Here is a 16,552-nt window from a genome sequence, read left to right as displayed (position 1 = left end):
TTTGGGAATACCGCATTCCAGAGCAAGAATATCACGGGCGGTGTCATTGTCCGGGAAACAAAAGTAATTTTTTGGGGTTCCGCTGGGAGTATGTTTGGAGAGCTGCTTCGTAGCTGAGGAGAGTTCTTGAAAATGCAAATGGAATGGTTGATGTGAGTACCTAAAAATGTATTATGTTTCATTTGGATGCATTAAAGATATGAAAATGTCATGAACTTTGATCAAGTAAATGAGATGCAACTAAAACAACCCATACGTAGACTTACAGTTTAAGTTGGAAGTTTACATAAACCTTAGCCAAATACATGTAAACTCAATTTCACAATTCCTGACATTTAATCTGAATAAAAATTCACTGTCTTAGGTCAGTTAGGATCACCACTTATTTTAAGAATGTGAAATGTCAGAACAATAGTTGAGAGAATGATTTAGTCCAGCTTTTATTTATTTCATTATATTCCCAATGGGTCAGAAGTTTACATACACTCAATTAGTATTTGGTAGCATTGCGTAAAAATGGTTTAACTTGGGGTCAAACGTTTCGGGTAGCCTTCCACAAGCTTTATTGTCCTTAAGCCATTTTGCCACATCTGGAAGTATGCTTGGGGTCAGGTCCATTTGGAAGACCCATTTGCAACCAATCTTTAACTTCCTGACTGATGTCTTGAGATGTTGCTTTAATGCATCCACCTAATTTTCCTGCCTCATGAAGCCATCTATTTTGTGAAGTGCACCAGTCCCTCCTGCAGCAAAGCACCCCCACAACATGATGCTGCGGCCCCTGTGCTTCATGGTTGGGATGGTATTTTTCGGCTTGCAAGCCTCCCCCTTTTCCCTCCAAACCTAACGATGGTCATTATGGCCAAACAGTTCTATTTTTGTGTTTCATCAGACCAGAGGACATTTCTCCAAAAAGTTTCAGCTTTGTCCCCATGTGCAGTTGCAAACCGTAGTCTGGCTTTTTTATTGTGGTTTTGGAGCAGTGGCTTCTTCCTTGCTGTGCGGCCTTTCAGGTTATGTTGTTTTACTGTAGATAGAGATACTTTTGTACCCGTTTCCTCCAGCAACTTCACAAGTTCCTTTGCTGTTGTTCTGTGATTGATTTGCACTTTTCGCACCAAAGTATGTTCATCTCTAGGAGAAAGAACACGTCTCCTTCCTGAGCGGTATGACGGCTGCGTGGTCCCATGGTGTTTATAATTGCATACTATTGTTTGTACAGATGAACGTGGTACCTTCAGGCGTTTGGGATGAACCAGACATGGGGAGGTCTTTTTTTTCTGAGGTCTTGGCTGATTTCTGTTCATTTTTCCATGATGTCAAGCAAAGCAAAGAGGCACTGAGTTTGAAAGTAGGCCTTGGAATATATCCACAGGTACACCTCCAACTGACTCAAATGATGTCAATTAGCCTATCAGCAGCTTTTAAAGCCATGACATAATTTTCTGGAATTTTCCAAGCTGTTTAAAGCCACAGTTACCTTCGTGTATGTAAACTTCTGACCCACTGGAATTGTGACACAGTGAATTATAAGTGAAATAATCTGTCTGTAAACAATTGTTGGAAAAATGACTTGTGTCATGCACAAAGTCGATGTCCTAACCGAGTTGCCAAAACATTTGTGGAGTGGTTGAAAAATGAGTTTTAATGACTCCAACCTAAGTACATGTAAACTTCTGACTTCAAATATACATAGGTTTTGAGTTGGTATCTTTAATGGATAATTTCATAAATATTATGTTTAATCATTATTTAACTGTCTACAAAGTCTGGGCAATTGTCTCAGAAACTGATTGGAGTGTGTCACTTTCGGTTTATTTACCCTAACAATGTAACAATTAAAACACATATTGGATTTTCTCCCTCCGGGTACTACATTTGAAATAAAACTTCTTAAGGCTAGGGGTTCCACTCGACAACATTCCGGCTGAAAATGCAGCGCGCGCAAAATTCAAAAATATTTTTGTTGAAATACATTCACAAGTGCAAAGCACCAAATGAAAGATACACTTCTTGTTAATCTACCCATCGTGTCCGATTTCAAAAAGGCTTTAAATCAAATCAAATTAAATGTATTTATATAGCCCTTAGTACATTTACATTTACATACATTTAAGTCATTTAGCAGACGCTCTTATCCAGAGCGACTTACAAATTGGTGCATTCACCTTATGACATCCAGTGGAACAGTCACTTTACAATAGTGCATCTAAATCTTAAAGGGGGGGGGGTGAGAAGGATTACTTATCCTATCCTAGGTATTCCTTAAAGAGGTGGGGTTTCAGGTGTCTCCAGAAGGTGGTGATTGACTCCGCTGTCCTGGCGTTGTGAGGGAGTTTGTTCCACCATTGGGGGGGCCAGAGCAGCGAACAGTTTTGACTGGGCTGAGCGGGAACTGTACTTCCTCAGTGGTAGGGAGGCGAGCAGGCCAGAGGTGGATGAACGCAGTGCCCTTGTTTGGGTGTAGGGCCTGATCAGAGCCTGGAGGTACTGAGGTGCCGTTCCCCTCACAGCTCCGTAGGCAAGCACCATGGTCTTGTAGCGGATGCGAGCTTCAACTGGAAGCCAGTGGAGAGAGCGGAGGAGCGGGGTGATGTGAGAGAACTTGGGAAGGTTGAACACCAGACGGGCTGCGGCGTTCTGGATGAGTTGTAGGGGTTTAATGGCACAGGCAGGGAGCCCAGCCAACAGCGAGTTGCAGTACAGTACATCAGCTGATATCTCAAAGTGCTGTACAGAAACCCAGCCTAAAACCCCAAACAGCAAGCAATGCAGGTGTAGAAGCAAGGTGACTAGGAAAAACTCCCTAGAAAGGAACCAGGCTATGTGGGGTGGCCTGTTGTCTTTACAGCGAAAACACAACATATGATTATGTTAGGTCAGAGCCTAGTCACAAAAACATACACATCCATTTTCCAGCCAAAGAGAGGAGTAACAAAAAGCAGAAATAGAGATAAAATTAATCACTAACCTCTGATGATCTTCATCAGATGACACTCATAGGACTTCATGTTACACAATACATGTATGTTTTTTTTTGAATAAGTGCATATTTATATCCAAAAATCTCAGTTTACATTGGCGCGTTATGTTCAGTAATGTTTTGCTTCCAATACATCCGGTGATTTTGCAGAGAGCCACATCAATTTACAGGAATAGTCATCATAAACTTTATTATAAGATACAAGTGTTATGCACAGAATTAGAGATATACTTCTCCTTAGTGCAACCGCTGTGTCAGATTTGAAAAAACTTTACGGAAAAAGCTAACCATGCAATAATCTGAGTACGGCGCTCAGACAACAAATCAAGCCATACAGATATCCGCCGTTATAAATATTCACTTACCTTTGATGATCTTCATCAGAATGCACTCCCAGGAATCACAGTTCGACAATACAGTTCGACAGTAAGTGTTTGTTTTGTTTGATAATGTCCATCATTTATGTCCAAATAGCTTCTTTTGTTAGGGCGTTTGGTAAACACATCCAATCTCGCGTTCAGGTCCAGTCGGACGAAAAGTTCAAAAGGTTATATTACAGTTCGAAGAAACTTGTCAAACTAAGCATAGAATCAATCTTTAGGATGTTTTTATCATAAATGTTCAATAATGTTCCAACCAGAGAATTCCATTTTCTGTAGAAAAGCAATGGAACAAGAGATACTCTCATGTGAACATGTGTGTGACTGAGAACGAGGCTTCTGCCAGACCCCTTAGTCAAACAGCCTCCCTTCACTGTAGAAGCCTGAAACATCTAGTGGAAGCCTTAGGAATTGCAAAATAACCCATATCCCACTGTGAATTTGATAGGGCTGAGTTCAAAAACTACAAACCTCAGATTTCCCACTTCCTGTTTGGATTGTTTCTCAGATTTTTGCCTGCCATATGAGTTCTGTTATACTCACAGACATCATTCAAACAGTTTTAGAAACATGTGTTTACTATCCAATACTAATAACAATATGCACATATTAGCATCTGTGACTGAGTAGGAGGCAGTTTACTCTCTGCACCCTATTCATCCAAATGTGAAAATGCTGCCCCCTATCCCATATAAGTTTTTTAAAATCCAGGAGGATGGACTTTGCTATAAAATGCTGTGGCTCAAACCAGCTCATTGAGTTCTCAGTGATCATCTCCAGGGGTGATTACCGACCAGCTCCATTATTGCAGTAATTAAATAATAAAGTTTGATTGTTTAGAAGAAATCTAAAAGTCTCTCATTTTGATTACAATAATTCCACCACAACACACACACACACACACACACACACACACACACACACACACACACACACACACACACACACACACACACACACACACACACACACACACACACACACACACACACACACACCACCTCATTTGCTAAGCTTTAGCTCTGTGTGCTATTACAGGTCTACATTAACACCAAACCCCCTCTCCAGGTCCTAAGTTACTGTATACATGATACTATATATTTGAATAAATAAAAAAATTAGCATACAGCTGTGGTGCCAGCCAGATATCCATGTGGTTGTGAAATTAAATTGTGTCCTTAATACTAAAAAGGTAAACAACATGGGAACAACAATGTCGGTTTTAAATGTGTAAAAGTAAATGGTTTTTCAAAATGTAGTTGCCTTCTCAAAACATAAATACATTCATCAAAACCATATTAAACTGTCAACATTGCTATTACATTCTTCAAAAGAATATGACTGTTTGCAAAAAGATTAACGCAACCATATTTACTTGTCTCTTGACTTCAAGCAGTCAAAACAAAAAATGTGTCTGTGTTTAATTATGTAGATGATGATCCAAATTGGCATAATTATGAGCAATTACTCTCATTTCTTTTACTTAACTAGGCAAGTCAGTTAAGAACAAATTCTTATTTTCAATGACGGCCTAGGAACAGTGGGTTATCTGCCTTGATCAGAGGGACAGATTTTTCCCTTGTCAACTCAGCGATTCAATCTAGCAACCTTTCAGTTACTAGTCCAACACTCTAACCACCCTGCTGCCCCAGGTAGCCTAGTGATTAGAGTCACAATTCATCAAGCAATTTCATACAAATCAAATAAAATATTATTCCTGATTAAAAATTCAATTTAAATAAGCACATTGTGCGCAGGATTCATTCATCCGTATCATCACAATCCAATTGCATGTATAAAGGTTAATGTACAAAGGTTGATTTCCTCATAGTTTTGTAGACTTTCCATTGGCGCACCCAAACACAATCCACAATAGAAATAAGGACAGGTGAATACAATGGAGGACCACAACTGCTATGAATGTAAGGGACAACATCCACACCAAAGGAAAGCTCTTTAATGGAAGGTCGCAATGTTGGAGATGATGACTTAGGAGTAACCCATAGTTATGTAGAAGTAACCCAACTTCATTTTCTGCATGTCCACAATATTGTAACAAAAATCATAACAATTAGACAGTCCCTATTGCCTTGATCTTTCCATATATTGTACATGGTATGACACTGATGGAATGGTTTAGAATTTTGTGCAGTAGTATTTATTGATTTGCCAGAAACAGTGAACACAATTGCACACATTTCTCTTCTGATGAAAACAATGTGTTAATATTCTGTGAACAGAACACTTAACAGTGAATTATGTATTCACTGATGATATTTACTTTTCATGTTTTGTTACTCCTCTCTGCATGAGGTGACAACAATGCAAGGATAAGGTTTGTTATTGGGACTCATGTCTGCATCGTTTTCACAAACAAATGCAGTGCTCTATGAATGCTGTCTTTAAGTAACAGATATGCTTGTTCAGCAACATTTGCACCTGATGGGCCTGCTTTTCTTCAGCAGGGACAGGGAAGATGGTTAAAATTGATGGGAAGACGGATGGAGCCAAATACAGGACCATTCTGGAAGAAAACCTGATGGAGTCTGCAAAAGACCTGAGACTGTGACGGAGAGACATACCCCAAGCGACTTACAGCTGTAATCGCAGCAAAAGGTGGCGCTACAAAGTATTAACTTAAGGGGGCTAAATAATTTTGCACGCCCAAATTTTCAGTTTTTGATTTGTTAAAAAAGTTTGAAATATCCAATAAATGTCGTTCCACTTCATGATTGTGTCCCACTTGTTGTTGATTCTTCACCAAAAAATACAGTTTTATATCTTTATGTTTGAAGCCTGAAATGTGGCAAAAGGTCGCATAGTTCAAGGGGGCTGAATACTTTCGCAAGGCACTGTAAGTACTTTACCCTCTATTTAGCACTTGGCATGTATTAGCTGTTTTATAACATGTATGTAACAATGTGTCGGTTTCAGTCCGTTCCCAGCAAACCACAACTGGTTCTGTGAATGTTCCCAGAACATTTCATTACATTGCGGTGGGAAAGGTATAAGAACATTCTCCCCAAAAGTTATAATAACACAACATCTGTACAGTTGTGTTTATGATTATTCAATGTTTGTATAAGGGTGAAAAAAACTTTCCTCTAATGTTGCAAGAATGTTAATAGAACATTTCTTTTTATGTTATTTTACATGTCATAAGCATTTCATTATGTTGTGAGAACAGTGTGGTGACATTACAAGAGATACTGAAGGTTCCCAGAAAACAAAATCTGTCCATTTGTGCTGACATTCATAAAATGTTGGTATTGGCAAAACATTCCCCTAATATTGCAACATCTTTCACAGAACACATTTTTTATGTTGTTTAAGAGTTCCCAAACATGTCGTAAGGATTGTGGGAACAGTGTGGGGACATTACTACATATAAACTCAGCAAACTCAGCAAAAAAAGAAACATCCCTTTTTCAGGACCCTGTCTTTCAAAGATAATTTGTAAAAATCCAAATAACTTTACAGATCTCCATTGTAAAGGGTTTAAACACTGTTTCCCATGATTGTTCAAAACACCATAAACAATTAATGAACATACACCTAAGACACTAACAGCTTACAGACGGTAGGCAATTAAGGTCACAGTTATGAAAACTTAGGACACTAAAGAGGCCTTTCTACTGACTCTGAAAAACACCAAAAGAAAGATGCCCAGGGTCCCTGGTCATCTGCGTGAGCATGCCTTAGGCATGCTGCAAGAAGGCATGAGGACTGCAGATGTGGCCAGGGCAATAAATTGCAATATCCATACTGTGAGACGCCTAAGACAGCGCAACAGGAAGATAGGACGGACAGCTGATCATCCTCGCAGTGGCAGACCACGTGAAACAATTTATTTATTTATTTTTTACATTTTACCTTTATTTAACCAGGCAAGTCAGTTAAGAACACATTCTTATTTTCAATGACGGCCTGGGAACAGTGGGTTAACTGCCTGTTCAGGGGCAGAACGACAGATTTGTACCTTGTCAGCTCGGGGGTTTGAACTCGCAACGCTAGTCCAACGCTCTAACCACTAGGCTCCCCTGCCGCCCCAATACCTACACAGGATTGGTACATCCGAACATCACACCTGCGAGACAGGTACAGGATGGCAACAACAACTGCCCGAGTTACACCAGGAACGCACAATCCCTCCATCAGTGCTCAGACTGTCCGCAATAGGCTGAGAGAGGCTGGACTGAGAGCTTGTAGGCCTGCTGTAAGGCAGGTCCTCAGCAGACATTACCGGCAACAATGTCGCCTATGGGCACAAACTCACCATCGCTGGACCAGACAGGACTGAAAAAAAGTTACACCGAGGCCTGTACTCTGTAGCGGGATCGATTTGGAGGTGGAGGGTCCGTCATGGTCTGGGGCAGTGTGTCACAGCATCATCGGACTGATTGCAGGCAATCTCAACATTGTGCATTACAGGGTATACATCCTCCTCCCTCATGTGGTACCCTTCGTGCAGGCTCATCCTGACATGACCCTCCAGCATGACAATGCCAGCAGCTATACTGCTCGTTCTGTGCGTGATTTCCTGCAAGACAGGAATGTTTAGTGCCCTGCCATGGCCAGCAAAGAGCCCGGATCTCAATCCCATTGAGCACGTCTGGGACCTGTTGGATCGGAGGGTGAGGGCTAGAGCCATACCGCCCCGAAATGTCCGGGAACTTGCAGGTGCCTTGGTGGAAGAGTGGGGTAACATCTCACAGCAAGAACTTGCAAATCTGGTGCAGTCCATGAGGAGGAGATGCACTGCAGTACTTAATGCAGCTGGTGGCCGACTGTTACTTTACATTTTGAACCCCCCCTTTGTTACATTTACATTTACATTTAAGTCATTTAGCAGACGCTCTTATCCAGAGTGACTTACAAATTGGTGCATTCACCTTATGACATCCAGTGGAACAGTCACTTTACAATAGTGCATCTAAATCTTAAAGGGGGGGGGTGAGAAGGATTACTTTATCCTATCCTAGGGATTCCTTAAAGAGGTGGGGTTTCAGGTGTCTCCGGAAGGTGGTGATTGACTCCACTGTCCTGGCGTCGTGAGGGAGTTTGTTCCACCATTGGGGGGCCAGAGCAGCGAACAGTTGACTGGGCTGAGCGGGAACTGTACTTCCTCAGTGGTAGGGAGGTGAGCAGGCCAGAGGTGGATGAACGCAGTGCCCTTGTTTGGGTGTAGGGCCTAATCAGAGCCTGGAGGTACTGAGGTGCCGTTCCCCTCACAGCTAGTATGGCAAGCACCATGGTCTTGTAGCGGATGCGAGCTTCAACTGGAAGCCAGTGGAGAGAGCGGAGGAGCGGGGTGACGTGAGAGAACTTGGGAAGGTTGAACACCAGACGGGCTGCGGCGTTCTGGATGAGTTGTAGGGGTTTAATGGCACAGGCAGGGAGCCCAGCCAACAGCGAGTTGCAGTAATCCAGACGGGAGATGACAAGTGCCTGGATTAGGACCTGCGCCGCTTCCTGTGTGAGGCAGGGTCGTACTCTGCAGATGTTGTAGAGCATGAACCTACAGGAACGGGCCACCGCCTTGATGTTAGTTGAGAACGACAGGGTGTTGTCCAGGATCACGCCAAGGTTCTTAGCGCTCTGGGAGGAGGACACAATGGAGTTGTCAACCGTGATGGCGAGATCATGGAACGGGCAGTCCTTCCCCGGGAGGAAGAGCAGCTCCGTCTTGCCGAGGTTCAGCTTGAGGTGGTGATCCGTCATCCACACTGATATGTCTGCCAGACATGCAGAGATGCGATTCGCCACCTGGTCATCAGAAGGGGGAAAGGAGAAGATTAATTGTGTGTCGTCTGCATAGCAATGATAGGAGAGACCATGTGAGGTTATGACAGAGCCAAGTGACTTGGTGTATAGCGAGAATAGGAGAGGGCCTAGAACAGAGCCCTGGGGGACACCAGTGGTGAGAGCGCGTGGTGAGGAGACAGATTCTCGCCACGCCATCTGGTAAGAGCGACCTGTCAGGTAGGACGCAATCCAAGCGTGGGCCGCGCCGGAGATGCCCAACTCGGAGAGGGTGGAGAGGAGGATCTGATGGTTCACAGTATCGAAGGCAGCCGATAGGTCTAGAAGGATGAGAGCAGAGGAGAGAGAGTTAGCTTTAGCGGTGCGGCGCGCCTCCGTGATACAGAGAAGAGCAGTCTCAGTTGAATGACTAGTCTTGAAACCTGACTGATTTGGATCAAGAAGGTCATTCTGAGAGAGATAGCGGGAGAGCTGGCCAAGGACGGCACGTTCAAGAGTTTTGGAGAGAAAATAAAGAAGGGATACTGGTCTGTAGTTGTTGACATAGGAGGGATCGAGTGTAGGTTTTTTCAGAAGGGGTGCAACTCTCGCTCTCTTGAAGACGGAAGGGACGTAGCCAGCGGTCAGGGATGAGTTGATGAGCGAGGTGAGGTAAGGGAGAAGGTCTCCGGAAATGGTCTGGAGAAGAGAGGAGGGGATAGGGTCAAGCGGGCAGGTTGTTGGGCGGCCGGCCGTCACAAGACGCGAGATTTCATCTGGAGAGAGAGGGGAGAAAGAGGTCAGAGCACAGGGTAGGGCAGTGTGAGCAGGACCAGCGGTGTCGTTTGACTTAGCAAACAAGGATCGGATGTCGTCGACCTTCTTTTCAAAATGGTTGACGAAGTCATCTGCAGAGAGGGAGGAGGGGGGGGAGGGGGCGGAGGATTCAGGAGGGAGGAGAAGGTGGCAAAGAGCTTCCTAGGGTTAGAGGCAGAAGCTTGGAATTTAGAGTGGTAGAAAGTGGCTTTAGCAGCAGAGACAGAAGAGGAAAATGTAGAGAGGAGGGAGCGAAAGGATGCCAGGTCCGCAGGGAGGCGAGTTTTCCTCCATTTCCGCTCGGCTGCCCGGAGCCCTGTTCTGTGAGCTCGCAATGAGTCGTCGAGCCACGGAGCGGGAGGGGAGGACCGAGCCGGCCTGGAGGATAGGGGGCATAGAGAGTCAAAGGATGCAGAAAGGGAGGAGAGGAGGGTTGAGGAGGCAGAATCAGGAGATAGGTTGGAGAAGGTTTGAGCAGAGGGAAGAGAGGTTGGAGAAGGTTTGAGCAGAGGGAAAAGATGATAGGATGGAAGAGAAGAGAGTAGCGGGGGGAGAGAGAGCGAAGGTTGGGACAGCGCGATACCATCCGAGTAGGGGCAGTGTGGGAAGTGTTGGATGAGTGCGAGAGGGAAAAGGATACAAGGTAGTGGTCGGAGACTTGGAGGGGAGTTGCAATGAGGTTAGTGGAAGAACAGCATCTAGTAAAGATGAGGTCGAGCGTATTGCCTGCCTTGTGAGTAGGGGGGGGGAAGGTGAGAGGGTGAGGTCAAAAGAGGAGAGGAGTGGAAAGAAGGAGGCAGAGAGGAATGAGTCAAAGGTAGACGTGGGAAGGTTAAAGTCGCCCAGAACTGTGAGAGGTGAGCCGTCCTCAGGAAAGGAGCTTATCAAGGCATCAAGCTCATTGATGAACTCTCCGAGGGAACCTGGAGGGCGATAAATGATAAGGATGTTAAGCTTGAAAGGGCTGGTAACTGTGAAAGCATGGAATTCAAAGGAGGCGATAGACAGATGGGTAAGGGGAGAAAGAGAGAATGACCACTTGGGAGAGATGAGGATCCCGGTGCCACCACCCCGCTGACCAGAAGCTCTCGGGGTGTGCGAGAACACGTGGGCGGACGAAGAGAGCAGAGCAGTAGGAGTGGCAGTGTTATCTGTGGTGATCCATGTTTCCGTCAGTGCCAAGAAGTCGAGGGACTGGAGGGAGGCATAGGCTGAGATGAACTCTGCCTTGTTGGCCGCAGATCGGCAGTTCCAGAGGCTACTGGAGACCTGGAACTCCACGTGGGTCGTGCGCGCTGGGACCACCAGATTAGGGTGGCCGCGGCCACGCGGTGTGGAGCGTTTGTATGGTCTGTGCAGAGAGGAGAGAACAGGGATAGACAGACACATGGTTGACAGGCTACAGAAGAGGCTACGCTAATGCAAAGGAGATTGGAATGACAAGTGGACTACACGTCTCAAATGTTCAGAAAGTTAAGCTTACGTAGCAAGAATCTTATTGACTAAAATGATTAAAATGATACAGTACTGCTGAAGTAGGCTAGCTGGCAGTGGCTGCGTTGTTGACTTTGTAGGCTAGCTGGCAGTGGCTGCGTTGTTGACACTACACTAATCAAGTCGTTCCGTTGAGTGTAATAGTTTCTACAGTGCTGCTATTCGGGGGCTAGCTGGCTAGCTAGCAGTGTTGATTACGTTACGTTGCGTTAAAAGAACGACAATAGCTGGCTAGCTAACCTAGAAAATCGCTCTAGACTACACAATTATCTTTGATACAAAGACGGCTATGTAGCTAGCTAAACCGTTGTACTGTAATGAAATTAAATGAAAATGTGATTAAATGAAAATGTGATACTACCTGTGGAGCGAAGCGGAATGCGGAAGTTCTATTCGGTAGACGTTGGCTAGCTGTTGGCTAGCTAGCAGTGTCTCCTACGTTAAGGACGACAAATAGCTGGCTAGCTAACCTCAGTAAATTAAGATAATCACTCTAAGACTACACACTCTAAACTACACAATTATCTTGAATACGAAGACAGCAAAGACAACTATGTAGCTAGCTAACACTACACTAATCAAGTCGTTCAGTTGAGTGTAATAGTTTCTACAGTGCTGCTATACGGTAGACGGTGGACGTTTGCTAGCTGGCTAGCTGCTTGGGCAGATAGCAGTGTAGCCTACGTTAGGACGACGAGATACGATAATTACGCAATTATCTTTGATACAAAGACGGCTATGTAGCTAGCTAAGAAGAAATTGCTAAGATTAGACAAATCAAACCGTTGTACTATAATGAAATGTAATGAAATGTAATGAAAAAGTTATACTTATAAAAGTTATACTACCTGCGGATGCGACCGCTCACTCCAACCCGGAAGTAGTCTCTGCTCCTCTCCCCTTCCCTCTCTGCTCCTCTCCCCTTCCCTCTCTGCTCCTCTCCCCTTCCCTCTCTGCTCCTCTCCCCTTCCCTCTCTGCTCCTCTCCCCTTCCCTCTCTGCTCCTCACCCCTTCCCTCTCTGCTCCTCTCCCCTTCCCTCTCTGCTCCTCTCCCCTTCCCTCTCTGCTCTTCTCAACCTTTCCTCTCTGCTCTTCTCCCCTTCCCTCTCTTCTCCTCTCCCCTGTTCAGGGACACACATTTGTTAGTCACATGTCTGTGGAACTTGTTCAGTTTATGTCTCCGTTGATGAATCTTGTTATGTTCATACAAATATTTACACATGTTAAGTTAAATAAATAAGTAAATAAACGCAGTTGACAGTGAGAGGACATTTGTTTTGTTGTTGCTGAGTTTAGGTTCCCAAAACACAAAATATATCCAGTTATGATGACAGTTTGTGCACAAAATATTCCATTCATGTTCTTCCTATGTTCCTTGAGTGATTTCTTTGAGGAATGTGGTTTCCAGCAATTCGTGTAGAAAAACACATTTGACAATTACATGACAGTTTATTAGATATTGATTGTACAAATATAGTGTATCATGTCAAATATCATCATATAGTGTATCAAATATCATGTCATAACATTACATATTAAGAGTAATAATAACTAAGAGTCTAGCAGGCAGGGTTTTTGATTTTTTGTTATAGGCAGGGGTGAAAGTAGATTTCATTTCTTCCCACTACAGTACCTCCTATGCGTGGACACGCTTGCACATGCTCAAAAAGAAACTGGTGCTTAAACATACAATTACATATGGAATCCCTATTAATTTAATAGGATCTTTGTAGGCCTAATAGTAAAGATGTATTTATCAGATGTATCATACCCCCAAGACATGCCAACCTCCTCTGTTATTGGTAATAGTGAGAGTTTAGCATGTCTTGTGGGTAAGTGTTAAGTGCCTCCTTGAAGGCGGGAGGTGCAGGATTCAGGAGCAGGAGAGTAAGGAAGTCCCACAATAATAGTTTATTACATTTACATTTAAGTCATTTAGCAGACGCTCTTATCCAGAGCGACAATACCAATGTAACAGTATAACTTTAGTCCGTCCCCTCGCCCCTACGCGGGCTCGAACCAGGGACCCTCTGCACACATCAACAACAGTCACCCACAAAGCATCATTACCCATCGCTCCACAAAAGCCGCAGCCCTTGCAGAGCAAGGGGAACCACTACTTCAAGGTCTCAGAGTAAGTGACGTCACAGATTGAAACGCTATTAGCGCGCACCACCGCTAACTAGCTAGCCATTTCACATCCGTTACACTCACCCCCCTTTTGACCTCCTCCTTTTCCGCAGCAACCAGTGATCCGGGTAAACAGCATCAATGTAACAGTATAACTTTAGTCCGTCCCCTCGCCCCTACCCGGGCTCGGACCAGGGACCCTCTGCACACATCAACAACTGACACCCACGAAGCACCGTTACCCATCGCTCCACACAATAGTTTATTCAGAAAGTCCCAACTCAACAACAACATGGGGGGGAATACGCCCAAACGAGGTCAACACACACAGGGAAAATAAACGATACACACGGGGGAGAAACCTCTACTCCTACACACATACCAAACCGGTACAACTGCTGTGTGAAAGAAAAACCCTGTGGTGCAGACACGCACCCCAAACACAGTAACCACAGCAAAACAATCCCGCACAAAGACTAACAGGCAGCGGAGGTAAATAAACCCACCAAAATCAACCAATAGGACACAGGGGTAAACAATACAGACAGACACAAACGAAAAATGGATCGGTAGCAGCTAGTAGGCCGGCGACGACGACCGCCGAGCACCAACCGAACAGGGAGAGGAGCCACCTTCGGTGGAAGTCGTGACAGTAAGTTCCTTCTGTAACTTTTTCACTCATCATTATTCACGATTCATTCAGGATTATCCATAATAAACATTAATGTAGAAGGGTTCAGAAACATATTATATTCTTATTTATAATAAAAGTGACTTCAAAATGACAATTCATTGCTATGGGATACAAAATAATCTGCTTGCTAGGAATATGGGACCAAATACTAAACGTTTGACATTATTTAGAAGAATCTTTAGGCATGTCAATTTGGACCCCTATCTTGAGAGAAAAAAATGACATAATATGAATTATTACTTGTTAAACAAAATATATTTCTCTGAGCAATTGCATTAGAACAAAAATTATATAATTTCCCTATTTTGTCACCATACAATATAGCTCACTCTTTTAATTATTTATTTTATACAGTCATTATTGCTCAACTTTATCAATGGTGTCAATAATTACTGTATGTCCTATAGCCTTATATTTACAGTGGCTTCAGAAAGTATTCACACCCCTTGACTTTTCCCACATTTTGTTGTGTTATAGCCTGCATTTAAAATGGATTAATTTGAGATTGTGTCACGATCGTCGTAAGAAGCGGACCAAAGCGTGTGAATGCATAATTTTAATGGATGACGAAAACATGAAGTAAACTGAACAAAACAATAAATGAACAACGACCGTGAAGCTATATACGAAATGTGCTGACACAAGCAACTAACATAGACAATCACCCACCACCCACAATGACAAAACAGGCTACCTAAATATGGTTCCCAATCAGAGACAATGACTAACACCTGCCTCTGATTGAGAACCATATCAGGCCAAACACAGAAACAGACAAACTAGACATACAACATAGAATGCCCACTCAGATCACACCCTGACCAAACAAAACATATAAACATACAAAGCAAACTATGGTCAGGGAGTGACATTTTGTGTCACTGGCCTACACACAATACCCCTAATGTCAAAGTGGAATTATGAGCCATTCTCACAAGTCCTCAACTAGCAGCTTCATTAAATAGTACCCGCAAAAAAACAATCTCAACGTCAACAGTGAAGAAGCGACTCCGGGATGCTGGCCTTCTAGGCAGAGTTGCAAAGAAAAAGCCATATCTCAGACGGGCCAATAAAAAGAAAAGATTAAGATGGGCAAAAGGGCACAGACACAGGACAGAGGGAACTCTGTCTAGAAGGACAGCATTGTAGAAGGCCAGAGTCGCCTCTTCACTGTTAATATTGAGACTGTTTTTTGAGGGTATTATTTAATGAAGTTGCCAGTTGAGGTTTCTGTTTCTCAAACTAGACACTAATGTGCGTGTCCTCTTACTCAGTTGTGCACTGGGGTCTCCCACTCCTCTTTCTGTTCTGGTTAGGGACAGTTTGCGCTGTTCTGTGAAGGGAGTAGTGCACAGCATTGCACAAGATCTTCAGTTTCTTGGCAATTTCTCACATGGAATAGCCTTCATTTCTCAGAACATGAAGAGACTGACGAGTTTCAGAAGAAAGGTCTTTGTTTCTGACCATTGTGAGCCTGTAATCGAACCCACAAATGCTGATGCTCTAGATACTCAACTAGTCTAAAGAAGGCCAGTTTAATTGCTTCTGTAATCAGAACAACAGTTTTCAGCTGTGCTAGCATAATTACAAAAGGGTTTTCTAATGATCAATTAGCCCAATAAAATGATCAACTTGGATGAGCTAACACAGTGTGCCATTGGAACACAGAACTGATGGTTGCTGACAATGGGCCTCTGTACGCCAATGTAGATATTTCATAAAAAATCAGCAGTTTCCAGCTACAATAGTCATTTACAACATTAACAATGTCTACACTGTATTTCTGATCAATTTGATGTTATTTTAATGGACAAAAAATGTACTTTTCTTTAAAAAACAAGGACATTTCTAAGTGACCCCAAACTTTTGAACGTTAGTGTATATGGAATGTTTTTTTTTTTTCTTCTGGAATACATTTCAAAGCAATAAATGCATTGAACAAAAAGTAAGTATATTTTTCATGAAGAAAATACATATCTATATTATTAATACATATGTTACGTTCTTTGATATACAGTACCAGTCAAAAGTTTGGACCACCTACTCACTGGAGTACTCACTTTCTACATTGTAGAATAATAGTGAAGACATCAAAACTATGAAAGAACTCATATGGAATCATGTAATAACCAAAAAAAGTGCTAAACAAATGAAACTATATATTTCATTGTGTAAATTCTTCAAAGTAGCCACTTTTTGCCTTGATGACAGCTTTGCACACTCGTGGCATTCTCTCAATCAGCTTCACCTGGAATGCTTTAACAGCAGTCTTGAAGGAGTAACCACATATTCTGAGCACTTGTTGGCTGCTTT

This window comes from Oncorhynchus gorbuscha, linkage group LG20 (assembly GCF_021184085.1).
Source record: "Oncorhynchus gorbuscha isolate QuinsamMale2020 ecotype Even-year linkage group LG20, OgorEven_v1.0, whole genome shotgun sequence".
Taxonomy (NCBI): domain Eukaryota; kingdom Metazoa; phylum Chordata; class Actinopteri; order Salmoniformes; family Salmonidae; genus Oncorhynchus; species Oncorhynchus gorbuscha.
Note: the sequence above shows the minus strand (reverse complement) of the source record.